This window comes from Bison bison, unplaced genomic scaffold (assembly GCF_000754665.1).
Source record: "Bison bison bison isolate TAMUID 2011002044 unplaced genomic scaffold, Bison_UMD1.0 scf7180017864105, whole genome shotgun sequence".
Lineage (NCBI taxonomy): Eukaryota > Metazoa > Chordata > Mammalia > Artiodactyla > Bovidae > Bison > Bison bison.
Genome location: NW_011494677.1, coordinates 10,415,515 through 10,428,370, shown reverse-complemented (window position 1 = coordinate 10,428,370; position 12,856 = coordinate 10,415,515). Strand labels below are relative to the sequence as shown.

Genomic DNA, 12,856 nt, shown 5'->3' with positions numbered 1-12,856 from the left:
TATCCGACTCTGTGTGACCCCATAGACTGCAGCCCACCAGGCTCCCCCGTCCCTGGGATTCTCCAGGCAAGAACACTGGAGTGGGTTGCCATTTCCCTCTCCAATGCGTGAAAGTGAAGTCACTCAGTCGTGTCCAACTCTTTGCGATCCCATGGACTGTAGCCTACCAGGCTCCTCCCATGGGATTTTCCAGGCAAGAGTACTGGAGTGGGTTGCCATTGCTCCCTATCTTAGACTTCTTCAAAGGCATTTTATCGCTTGTCTGCTCAAGGCCGGGTGTCTCAGGAGGGTATCCATGGCTCTTTCTGATCTGGCCTTCACTTACCTCTTGCAGCGATTTCTCACCTTCCTTCCCCAGCGTCGGGGCACCTGTCATACTTAGTGACCCGAGGTTTCTCAGACTTGATGCACCCTCTCTCATCCAGGGGCTGCTACAGATTCTGTGCCTTTCCTGGCTAACTTCTATTCATTCTTGGCCCAACCGTCACCTCTTCCAGAAGGACTTCTTTGACCTCCCATGCAGGATAAGGGCAATCAGAGAGCAGTGGGGAGGACTTTCCTGATGGCACAGTGGATAAGAACCCACCTGCCAGAGCAGGGGACACAGGCTTGGTCCCTGGTCCTGGAAGATCCCACATGCAGTGGAGAAACTAAGCCCGTGTGCCACAACTCCTGAAGCCCATGTGCCCTGGAGCCCAGACTCTGCAACAGCGAGAAGCCCTTGCACCACAGCTAGAAAGCAGCCCCCATTCACCAAAACTAGAGAACACCCACAGGCAGCAGTGAAGAGCCAGTGCAGCCAAAAATTTAGCAGAAAAAAATTTTAAATAAAAAGGAGTGGGGAAAGTAGAAGAGCAGGTCTTCGAGGCTTCTGTTTGTTTAGGGTTTGGTCTTTTAATTATTCTCCTGTGGCATGTGAGTGAGTATATCCCAGGGCAGCGGCCGGGGCTCAGGCTGTGGCTTTGTACCAATCAGTATTAAAGTGTTTTTAATCACTGAGTAACCCACTCGGCCCTACCGCTGCTCACCAGCTGGCTGAGTCCCACCCCTTGTCCTTTTTCGTCCCATGCATCCTCTGTGGTTACTGAGGGCTGTAAGTCTATTAGGTGTTTTTTCTCTAGCCCTGACTGGAAGAGCCTAGGTAACAAGGGCTTATCTTATTTAATGCCAAGTCCCCAGTAGTTGGCACACAGCAGACCTTCAATCAATGAACAAAAAAAGAACCAGAGTGGACTCTGAGTCTTTTACAAAGGGTAAGGACTCTTACAAAGGGTAAGAGAATATCCTGAGGAGTGTGGGAAGAGGGGACCCTGGACACCCACAAGCTTGCAGATGGGAATGTGGTAAGAGAAGGTGCTGTCCTTGGCCAGCCTCTGTATTCCCTCCACCCTCACCCCCTGGTCTCTGTCACTCTGGGGAATAGAAGGCACTTGGCTCAGATAGCATCTGAGGAGTTACCCCACTGTAAAATGCCCACCTTTCACCTTGTATTTAAGAAATATCTTGATGAGAGGTACTTAAAGACCATGTAAATATTGTTTCCATAATCTCAGCCACCAATTTTTTTTATTTTAATTTTTCTGGCCACTGTACGTGACATGTAGGATCTTAGTTCCCCAACCAGGGATCGAACCCATTCCCCCTGCAGCAGGAGCTTGGAGTCTTCACCACTGGACCACCAGGGAAGTCCCCGCTCACCACCTTCAGCGTCCAATCCATTGACGACTCTTTCTAACCGAAGTATAGTTGATGTACAATAGTAGATTAGTTTCAGGTTCATAACATAGTGATTCAGTATTTTATTGACTATACTTTTAAAGTTGTTATGAAATGATGACTGTATTTCCCTGTGCTATGGTGTAACCTTGTTGCTTATCTGTTTTATGCCTAGTTTGTATCTCTTAATTCCATAACCCTACCTTGCCCTCCCCTTGCCCTCCTGTTAACCACTGTGTTGTCTAGTCGCTTCAGTAGTGTCTGACTCTTCTGTGACCCCAAGCACTGCAGCCGCCAGGCCCCCCTGTCCATCGGATTCTCCAGGCAAGAATACTGGAGTGGGTTAACCACTAGTTTGGTCTTTCTATCTGTGAGTCTGTTTTTTGTGTGTGTTTTGTTATGTACTTTTGTTTGTTTAATTTTTTAGATCCCACATGAAATCTTATGGTATTTATCTTTCTTTGTCTGACTTATTTCACTAAGCATAATACTCTCATTGAGTATTATAAGCATAATATCTCCGTTGTTGCAAATGGCAGACTTTCACTCTATTTTATGAATGATGATAAGATGATATTCTCAAATGATGAGAATGATGATATTCTCATTCCATCATTCCTTTCACTGCGAGGAAGAGCTTTTCAGGATTTACTCTTAAATTAGCAGTAGGTTATCCTTAATTGGGCTTCCCTGATAGCTCAGTTGGGAAAGAATCTGCCTGCAGTGCAGGAGACCTTGGTTCAATTCCCGGCTTGGGAAGATTCCCACTCCAGTATTCTTGGGCTTTCCTGGTGACTCAGCTGGTAAAGAATCTGCTTGCATTGTGGGGGACCTGGGTTCGATCCCTGGTTTGGGAAGATTCCCTGGAGAAGGGAACAGCTACCCACTCCAGTATTCTGGCCTGGAGAATTCCATGGACTGCATAGTCCATGGGGTCACAAAGAGTCAGACACGACTTTGTGACTTTTACTTTTCACTTTGTCCTTAACTATTATGGGCCTGCCCACAGTCCCTGCAAAAAATCTGGCAACTCTAACAGAGTACAAATCTCATTTGTGATGTCTGACAAAACTTCCACCCAAACTGAAGCAGCTTATATTACACCCTCAACTAGAATACAAAGTAAACATATGGCTGCCTATAACTGCCTACACATGAGGAAAAACCCAAACACTGAATGCTTTTCTCTGTAATCAAAATCTCAGTAGACTTAGGTCTGTTTAAAAGTGTCCCCCCTTAAGGAATCAATTAGGCAGTACAGTCTTGAGAACTGTAGAACAAATACATTTTGCTTTATTGCACTTGCCAGTGTTAAGGGCTTCCCGGGTGGCTCAGTGGTAGAGAATCAGCCTGCAAACGTAGGAGACCCAGGTTCGATCCCTGGGTGGAAGATTCCCCTGGAGAAGGAAGTGGCAACCCACTCCAGTATTCTTGCCTGGAGAATTCCATGGACAGAGGAGCCTGGTGGGCTACAGTCCAGGAAGTCACAAAGAGTCAGACACAACTTAGCGACTGAGCGCCCACACCGATTAAGTGACAGTCAACACGAGCTTGATTCCCCTCAAGCTGGCTCCATCTGTAAGCTCAGAATCTGTAGTATTTGAAGAGCACCACATGGAGACCTTTCTGTTATTCTTCCCCAACTTTTCCCAGCTTCTACCATAAACAAGTAACTTCAAAGAGCTGTTTGAAAGCTTGTGAACAATATAAATCCGTTTTGTTGTATTTTTCACTTAAGATTATATTCTGCAGAATATGTAGCTAACTGTGAAATTGATTTGCAGAGCTGGGGCCATCCAATTTGACATTCTTGACACTCTGTGGATTTATATTTCGTCCTCTGTGTGCGTGTGTGCATGCTAAGTTGCTTCAGTCGTGTCCAACTCTTTGTGACCCTATGGCCTGAAGCCCACCAGGCTCTTCTACCTATAGGATTCTCCAGGCAAGAATACCAGAGGGGTTGCCATGCCCTTCTCCAGGGATCTTCCTGACCCAGGGATGGAACCTGCATCTCTTAAGTCTCCTGCATTGGCAGGCGGGTTCTTTACCATTAATGCAAACTGGGAAGCCCTTCCTACACTATACATATATGCAGATTCCTTGTGAATTTGGTCCTATGACTGAGCTAGTAAGACTGGTACTACAGCACTAGCGTAGGGTTCCAGCTGAAGCTAGGGATGTGGGGTTTGCTTTAGCCAGGCTCCTAGTCTGCATGCTGACAAACTTGAAAGGAAGAATAAGTCACAGAAAGTGATGCCCTGCACATCTGAGAACTAGTTTGGATTTCAAGTGCAGTGGAAAGTGGTTCCCTGGAAAGCAGAGGAGGGGAGAGAAAGTGCTAGGAAGCTAGTAGGAGGGGTCAGCGGCTTGGTGTGTTCCCCGTGGAGAGAGGACCAAACAGAGAAGCATCCGTGCTTCTTGCTTCTAGCTACAGTGTGGTCAGTAATAGGTCACAGATATTTGGTTTTCCTGTTCTGGGCGTGTAACTAGGGTAACACTTCTCCACCCAGCTTGATTCAGGCAAAGCCATAGGATGTGCTTTGACCATTACACATGATCAGAAAAGATCTGGGTAGAGGAAAACTTCTGGGCAGAAGTTTTACCAGCCAGAGTGTGTGTCTGTGATCCTAGAAGCACCGGCCCAGGTCTCCAAGTGACTGCTCTTGATGGGTGGACAGTGTGCATGTTTTTAGCCAAAAATAGGGCAATACACAGCTCATTATATGAGATGTGGATTATCTACCTAGATATGGAAAAGTAAACTCTATCAGCCATGTTCTATTAGAAGATCACTTGTTACTATGTAAGTTTGTCCTACTTTTTCCTTCATAAACATTAACATTTTTCTCATTACTGTAGATAGAAGGCGTCAAGGTGTTGCTGAAAGCACTTTCTGTCAACATGTGTGTGTGTGTGTGCGCGCATGCGTGTGTGTGTGTGTGTGTGTGTACTTAACAATAATATGTAGTTTGAAAAGTAAGAGGATCTGTCACAGGTAGTAGTGGAAACACATTTGGAGATATAAGGTTCTAGGGAATATGTAATCTATCCCCAAGCCTGAGCCTATGCATTTATGACCATTATTTACAGGCCTAGACACTTTAGAAATTAAATACTTCTAAAAACCTGTGCCATCTGCTCTTCCTTTGAGGAACTGTACCTCCCTTTGGACTCCAAGTGATGTTGGAGCCTGCCGTCATGTAGGATGGGGTGGACACATGACCTCATCTAAGAAAATCATTCTCTCTCCCCTGGAAAACTGACAAGAGATAGTTGAAGCCAGATTACTAGAGGAAATATCCTCCAGTTTCTCCTAAGTCTTACCTTTTCTGAGGTTTTTTTCCTATTCTATCAGCTGCTTGGTATAGCCGCAACAGATCCCTTCTTGCTTGGGGAAGAGTTTGTTTTGCGGGCAGAGGACTTTAGTTATTTCGGACTTGAATGCATCTTCATGATCATAGCATGGACCTTAGGGGGTGCCACGGTGGAAGAGAGGTGCTGTGGCCTCCAGAGGCCCGGCAGGACTTGGCTCCCACAGATGGAAGGACTCTGGTTGGAGCCCTGGAAACGGAACACTGGGGTGCAGTGTCCTGTTGGAACCAGTGCCAGCCCAAGAGATGAGCAGATTGTTGCACTGCTGCCATCTTTGCTACTGCTACATCTTTTTTTTTAATGGCCACAGCCTGGTATCTGAGCTGTTATTACAGCTTCCTAGTCAGTCTCTCTGTCCCCCTGTCACCTCTAATACAGCCATAATGCGGGGAGGTTGCAGCTCTCTTTTCAGTTAACATTCACTGGCTGGAGACATATCCTATAGTAAAAGGCGACTGCAGAGACCACACTGCATGATGCTCTTCTTGGCTTGATGGAAGTAGCTTGTAATCTCCGTCCAAGAACTCAATAAAAGCAGTTTAGAATCTATTTTCATACTGGTACTGGATAATTTTCCTCTAATATCCATTTGATCATCTCCTCTCCCTGTTGAAAACCCTTCAAGAGACCTCTCTCGGACAAAGCTTACACTCTTCCATCCAACATTCAGAAGCTTCCAGGACCTGGTCTCAGTCTGGCTTTCTAGCCATATCCTCTTACTGCAACAACTCAAATTCTCAGCTCCACCCAAAGAACTCTACTCATGTTTCCCTGAGTGGGCCTTGTTTATAGCTCCTCATTCAGGTCTTTGCTAAAGTCAGCAGGCTATTTCTCATCTGTAGTGCTTCCCTTCTGAAATCTTAACCTGCTCTTCGAAGTCTAACTCAGCTTCCCCCTTCTCTGTAAAGACTTTATGGATAGCTATCAATAAAAAATAATCATTTCCCCTAGTATTTCTATATATTGCATATTTATTATTGCTGTCACTTTTAGAGCATTTCTCCTGATTCTGTCTTGAACTCTCAACTCTGTGTATGTTCCCAGCTTGGTTAGAAGCTCTTGGAGGGCAGAACTGAAATTGGACCTCTCTTTTATACATATGTGTAGAACCAATGAGCTCCCTATGCAAGACAACAATGCTTTACTCCAGATAAAGTGGTCCTCCAATATTTGGTCATAAATCACTAATCCCCTGATAAGAGCCAAGAGGCTCTCAGAGGCTCCCAAGGCTAAAACTAAGCTTTCCCAGTCATGTTTTGTGTTTCCTAATTTCCTTCCCTTGCAGAGGCAGAGATATACCCTAGACACAAAATTGTCCCAGTTTTATAACTGAAAACAAATATAAATACTGTAAATTGTTCTCTTATTATAAATGCCACAGAAGACACATATTTTAAAAAGAGCATAGGGCTGCTTTAAATTTCAAAGATATATTCAAACTGTGATTCTAAACTTTAAATACAAAATGGTCAAGTCGGGTCAGAGACTTTATTTACATTATAAAAAGACTTCATCATGATATAATTGAGTTTAATCATTTACAAAAATATTAAATCATGGTACTTATACCTACATATTATTTTCAAATACAAATTATACTGCAATCTTTTGTATGATAAAAAACTATCATTTCACAATATGCTGACGTCCTAGAAACACATTTTGTTTTCTAATAGAACATTGAATACATTCTTGTTATTTTAAAACTACTTTCAAATTCTTTTTTCCACCTAGTGCAAAAATAAACTCCAGCTTACTTTATGTCACAATGTCATAACTTTTAAATGATAGGAATTGGGCCTAATTAGGTTTACTGCATATGCTCATATTATGTGAATTGCTGTAATAACTGAAAGCTACTAACCTGAGTCATCTTGTGATTACAGAAAATTACTTCTTGTCTTTTTGATTCATGGCAGTTTCCACCCTCAGAGAGTGACAGTTGTTGCTCGTAATTTCCTCAGTGTATACTGTAAACGCGTGTAGCGGGAGGAGAATCTAACAGCGAGGCCCTTTCATGCGCTGAGCCACTCGGCGTACGTCTTCGCAGGGAATGCAGGCTCTGTTAGGAAAAAACAAGTACTGAAGTTCATTTTACATAATACAACCATTGAACCGGCTACAGCCCATGCTGACCTCTTGACATGCCTGAATTCCCCAGAGAAGAAGGGATTAGAACAAACTGTTAATATATGGAATGTGCCAGAACTATAAGAGCAGTTTCTGAATCAATCCCTCAGCTTTCTGTAAAACACCCAGTACTTTCTCCCCAAATTAAATAGGATGATTTCATCTTGTTCCTCAAAATTTACAAGTATGGAGAGTCAATTTCGAATCCAGTGGTTTAATTACTGTAACTTTTTAAGACATATGACTAAATGTTATTAAGTCATCCCAGTACAATTTAACTGTTCAATAATTGTCGTTAGCAGCTATTTCCATGTCACTTTGACAAGTACCCCTATTCTTCACTGTTCACATTTATTTTTTTTCTTTTTACATAATAGAACAGGTTTGTCATGAAATTCATCAAAAGACTCTGAGTTACATTAAAAAGAGGACATATGCAGAAAACCCCTCTGTAATGGGGAGGTCTTGGGGTGTAAAATGAGGTCTGGAGAGATGCCCGGTGCAGTAGGAAAAGCCTGTCGTGTAACATTTGGGGGCCTGATTCATCTGTAAATGAGGCAAATGGACTTTCATCTTGATCACAGTTCTCAGTCACTTTCCTCGGTCTTCACGTCCTTTGCGTATGCACCTCAGTACCGCAAACTGTGCCCGTTTATTACACACAGTGATTCTCAGAATGGTGGGGTGGGATGTACGTGGCTTCCCTGAACTTGCTGGGGCTCTCCACCCACCCCAGTCTTGATCCCTGTTTAAGAAGCACTGATCTGCATGTGCTTTGCAAAGCTTCTTGCTGGTCTTCAGAGTGTGCATATAACCCATCGTCTCTCAGTCACATGCAGGCATACAATCTGTACCACTGACAGCCACGAAGTTTGGCATTTTAGGAAGAACACTTAGAAAGAGTCTTGAAAGAGTTACAGTCAAAAGATTTCATCTTTCCTTTGGCAGTTTCGAGCCTGCCTTTATCATGAAGGAGAGGATGTTCTGTGTGTATGTGTTGTGTCTGTCACATGTTCTTTCTTTAATTAATTTATTTTTAATTGAAGGATAACTGCTTTACAGTATTGTGTTGGTTTCTGCCAAACATCAACATGAATCAGCCATAAGTATACATATGTCCCCTCCCTCTTGAACCTCCCTCCTACCTCCCACCCCATCCCACCCCTCTAGGTTGTCACAGAGGAGCAGGTTTGAGCTCCCTGCATCACACAGCAGATTCCCACTGGCTATCTGTTTTACATATGGTATTGTATATGCTTCTATGCTATTCTATCAATTCGTCCCACCCTTTTCTTCCCCCACTGTATCCGCAAGTCTGTTCTCTATGTCTGTATCTCCACTGCTCCTCTGCACATAGGTTCATCATATGAATCCTTTCTAGATTCCACATATATGCGTTAATATATGATATTTGTTTCTCTCTTTCTGACTTACTTCACTTTGTATAACAGGCTCTAGGTTCGTCCACCTCATTAGAACTGACTCAAACACATTCCTTTGTATGGCCGAGTAACATTCCGTAGTAAACCTGTGCCACAGTTTGTGTATTCCATTCATCTGTCAGTGGGCATCTAGGTTGCTTCCGTGTCCTAGCTACTGTAAATAGTGCTGTAATGAACATTGGTATACATGTGTCTCTTTCAATTACGATTTTCTCAGCGTATATGCCTAGTAGTGAGATTGTTGGGTCATATGGCAGTTTTATTCCTAGTTTTTTAAGGAATAGGAGATGACGTTGTCTGAAACTCCATGCTAGTGGCAAAGCTTAAAGCGCGTCACCTCGGGTTCACCCTTCCGGCCCTGACCTAGGGGCTGCTCTGCCCCCAGCCAGCCTGACTGTCTAAGCCCCTTGCCTTCAGGCATTGGTGTCCAAATGCATTCACCCTCTCAGATAGGCTCTGAGGACAGGGTGTTCTGAGACTTAGTCAGAAAGTGTAGTGAACGAAAAGAAGTTTCAGATAGTGTAGCGGGCATGTGTGAGCTGCTGGGGTGAAAAAGAACGCATGGTGGGGAACTTCTCTATTCACCCAAATCATAGTCCTCAAACACCTGTAAAGATAATTGACTTTCCATAAGTTTACTGAATTATGATCCAAACTTGCCTCTCTTAAAAATGAATCATTTTATCTTTTCCAAGAAGTTTCTGGGCAAAGACAAAATAGGGTAGGTAGTATGTTTCTTTTAATAAGTTGAATTGGATCAGTCCTTTCATTTTATCAGCCACACATCTTTGGAGTATCTAGTATTAAAAATGCATTTCTTCTTCTTTTCTCCTTGAATAAATCGGAAACCATCTTCAAGAACAAAGGTGACTCAAACCTTATGAAATTTTGAGGTTAACCAAGTGTGTGTATTTTCCTGGGAAGAGACTCAGCACCTCAAACTATGTCTCAGGGGAAAAATTAGTTTTTGGAAAAAAAGTAGTTTCTGTATTAAAGAGATACATTCATTCATTCAACAAATACTAACTGAACTTCTGTTATATAATAAGGTGCTAGGGATAAAGATTTTTTAAGTTTCCCAATTTAGGAATCCAAAGTTTAATATAGGAAGCATACAAAGAAATAGAAAATTAAAATATGGTACTACTTTCATTTTCGGTATGGATACATCCTGAGAGCTTTTGAGCTTCTGAATCTCTAAACTAATTATGCGTTGGCTGTTATACCTATCAATCAACAGGTCAATCAGTTGATTGATAAATTAATAGATAAAACACACCTATTACAGATTACGACATCATAGATCTTTGGGCCATCATCAAGTATTTAAAACCACAGATGCCCAGAGCCCACACCAGGTGTGAGGAATGTTATGATCCAGGTGTGCACAGGTTCTGTAGGAACTGTAGGTGAGGCAACTCATCCAGCCTGTTCACGGGGAGGGGCAGTGAAGCCTCCCTTGAGAGGCTGACAGCTCAGAAGAGGGTAGGGGTGAGTCAGGAAACATGGGAGTAGGCGATTCTAGCTATCAGACATCATATATGGAAAAGAAATGAGACTCTTCGATGAACTTCAAGTAACTTAATGATAATAGCAAGACATGCACACACACAATGTGTATTAATTATTTACTGTTATTGAGGCCCTGTTATAAGCATTTAACATATATCAACTCATTGAATCTATACAGTAACTAAATGAAACAGGAACCACCATGTCCCCATTTTACAGATAAGGAAGCAGAGGCACAGAGAACACAAGTGACTTTCCAAGGTCACATAGCTAGTAAGTGGCAGAGCCAGGATTTCAGACCAGAAAGTTGGATTCCTGACTTCACACTCTTAACTATACAGTCAGTGGGGAGGCAGGGAGGGAGAACGGATGATACTATAAGAACCTGGAAGAGTCAGACCATGTAGGACCTAGTTTAACTTTCTAAGGAGTTTAGATCTTTATCCTGAATATAATGGTGAACAACAATTATGTCAGTGAGAGAAAAGACAAATTTGGATTTGGTTTCCAGAAATCCACAGCAGGAGTGTAGACTAGTATTTCCTGGACAGGTTCACAGAGACAGAACCTAGTAAAATCCTTTAGACAGATAATGATATTAAGGATGCTTAGGAGGGGGTGAGATACAGGAGATGATAAGGAGAGAGCATCACATTAGTAGGACTTGCTAACTGATGAACCGTCTAGTCAAAGCTATGGTTTTTCCAGTAGTCATGTATGGATGTGAGAGTTGGACCATAAAGAAGGCTGAGCATCAAAGAATTGATGCTTCCAAACTGTGGTGTTGGAGAAGACTCTTGAGAGTCCCTTGGACAGCAAGGAGATCAAACCAGTCAATCCGGAAGGAAACCAACCCTGAATATTCATTGGAAGGACTAATGTTAAAGCTGAAACTCTAATACTTTGGCCACCTTATGTGAAGAGCTGACTCATTGGAAAATATGCTGGGAAAGATTGAAGGCAGGAGAGGAGGGGAGAACAGAGGGTGAGATGGTTGGATGGCATCATCGACTCAATGGATATGAGTTTGAGAAAACTCCAATAGATAGTGAAGGACAGGGAAGCCTGGTGTGCTGCAGTCCATGGGGTTGCAAAGAGTCGGACATGACTGAGTGACTGAACAACAACAAAAATTGATGAGTTAAGGGAAAGAACACACTGAAGAGGAAGCAGTGCTACTGATAAGGCTGACCCTGTAAGAGGTACCACCAGCATCCTAAAATAGAGGGAAAGAGAGTAAGAATGAAAGACAAAAGGAAACTTTGGTAATGACCATATATAAACTCTGAAAGACTCTTCCCTTGGAATACCTGTGAATACGTCCAGAGAAATTTACTTAAGATACTTGCATCTACAGGAAAAAGGCTGTAAGAAGGACTAAGTGTTGGTAATGGAAATGCCATAGTGATCGGTAACACATTATATTTCGCATTATTGCCTTGGCTGTTTGTATATATCCGTTATGTCTGTAATTGATGGCAGCATTTTCTAGATATGGACAGTGGAGCTCATGATTGCTGATGTCTTGTTGGGTATTGTGGTTTATACAGCATTCAGTCAATGTTTATGATAAAAATACATGAAGAAAGGCAGAGAAGAATAAAAAAGAGGGTACTTTAGATGGTGCTGTAGTTCACCATCAGAGGGAATACATCTGAGTGAGGGTTTAGGTTTGGACATAACTGTTTCTGTTTATCTGAAGGACAACCAAGTAAGACGGACATGAAGCTCAGAGCAAGCTGTTCTAGAGATCATTTAAAAATCATTGTTCTAAAATTTGGCAGTGATGTTTCTTACCATTTACTCCCAAAGAGAGAAGGCATATAGTGTTCAGCCACGACCAAATACAGTTCAGTCCTATTCAGAGAGCTTAAAAAACAGATTTCTCCTGAGCACCAGCCTAGTCCAGTGGACTGACCCAAGAGGCAAACTCGAGGAGCCAGTTAATGACCATCTCTATTTACATGGACAGTCACTGCACAATTAACAAGTTAAAGTTGTTGGGCCGGTCCAGTGAAGAGGTAATAAGGTGTTTATTAGAAACTCTTTTTCACCCAGAAACAGTTAATATTTATAATTTAAAACCCAGCCCACTACAAAAAAGGAAGTGAATTAAATCAAGAGATTGTGCAGAACAAGAAAGAAATGAGGTTAGGACATCACCAGTAGTAATCAACGTGTTAGTGGGCTTCTCTGGTGGCTCATAGGTAAAGAACCCACCTGCCAATGCATTCGACGTGGGTTTGCTCCCTGGGTGGGGAAGATCCCCTGGAGAAGGAAATGGCAACCCACTCCAGTATTCTTGCCTGGAGAATCCCATGGACAGAGGAGCCTGGTGGGCTACAGTCCCATGTGGAGGCAAGAGTCGGAATGACTTAGCAACTAAAGAGAGAGAGAGATGCTACACAGAACCTCTTAACAATACACCAGAGGTTATAGCAGAAATGGTGGGGACAAAGGTAACTGGCATTTCTGGTTGAAATCCTATGAGCAGAACAAATGGAGGGCTTTAAAACAATAACATATGTAACCCTGAGAGAATAGGACCCTCACTGCAATCCCAACAGGGACTGAAAGGTTACCTTGGAGGAAATACATGTGAAAAGAATGTGGATAAAATGAGGGAAAGATCAAATAGTCCCAAAGAATATTTGGTTTTCTTGAAAAAAAAAAAAAAACAACGA

The 12,856-nt window shown here is 42.7% G+C and overlaps 1 protein-coding gene across 2 annotated transcripts in view; it reads right to left on the bottom strand.

Annotated features, from left to right (window-relative positions):
* KIAA1456 (KIAA1456 ortholog) overlaps positions 1-12,856 on the bottom strand; it is a 68,706-nt gene that overhangs the window by 19,980 nt on the left and 35,870 nt on the right. For both annotated transcript variants that reach the window (XM_010838827.1, XM_010838828.1), the window contains one exon: positions 6,953-7,150. The gene's annotated coding sequence lies outside the window, so the exon portion shown is untranslated. The remainder of the gene's footprint in view (positions 1-6,952; positions 7,151-12,856) is intronic.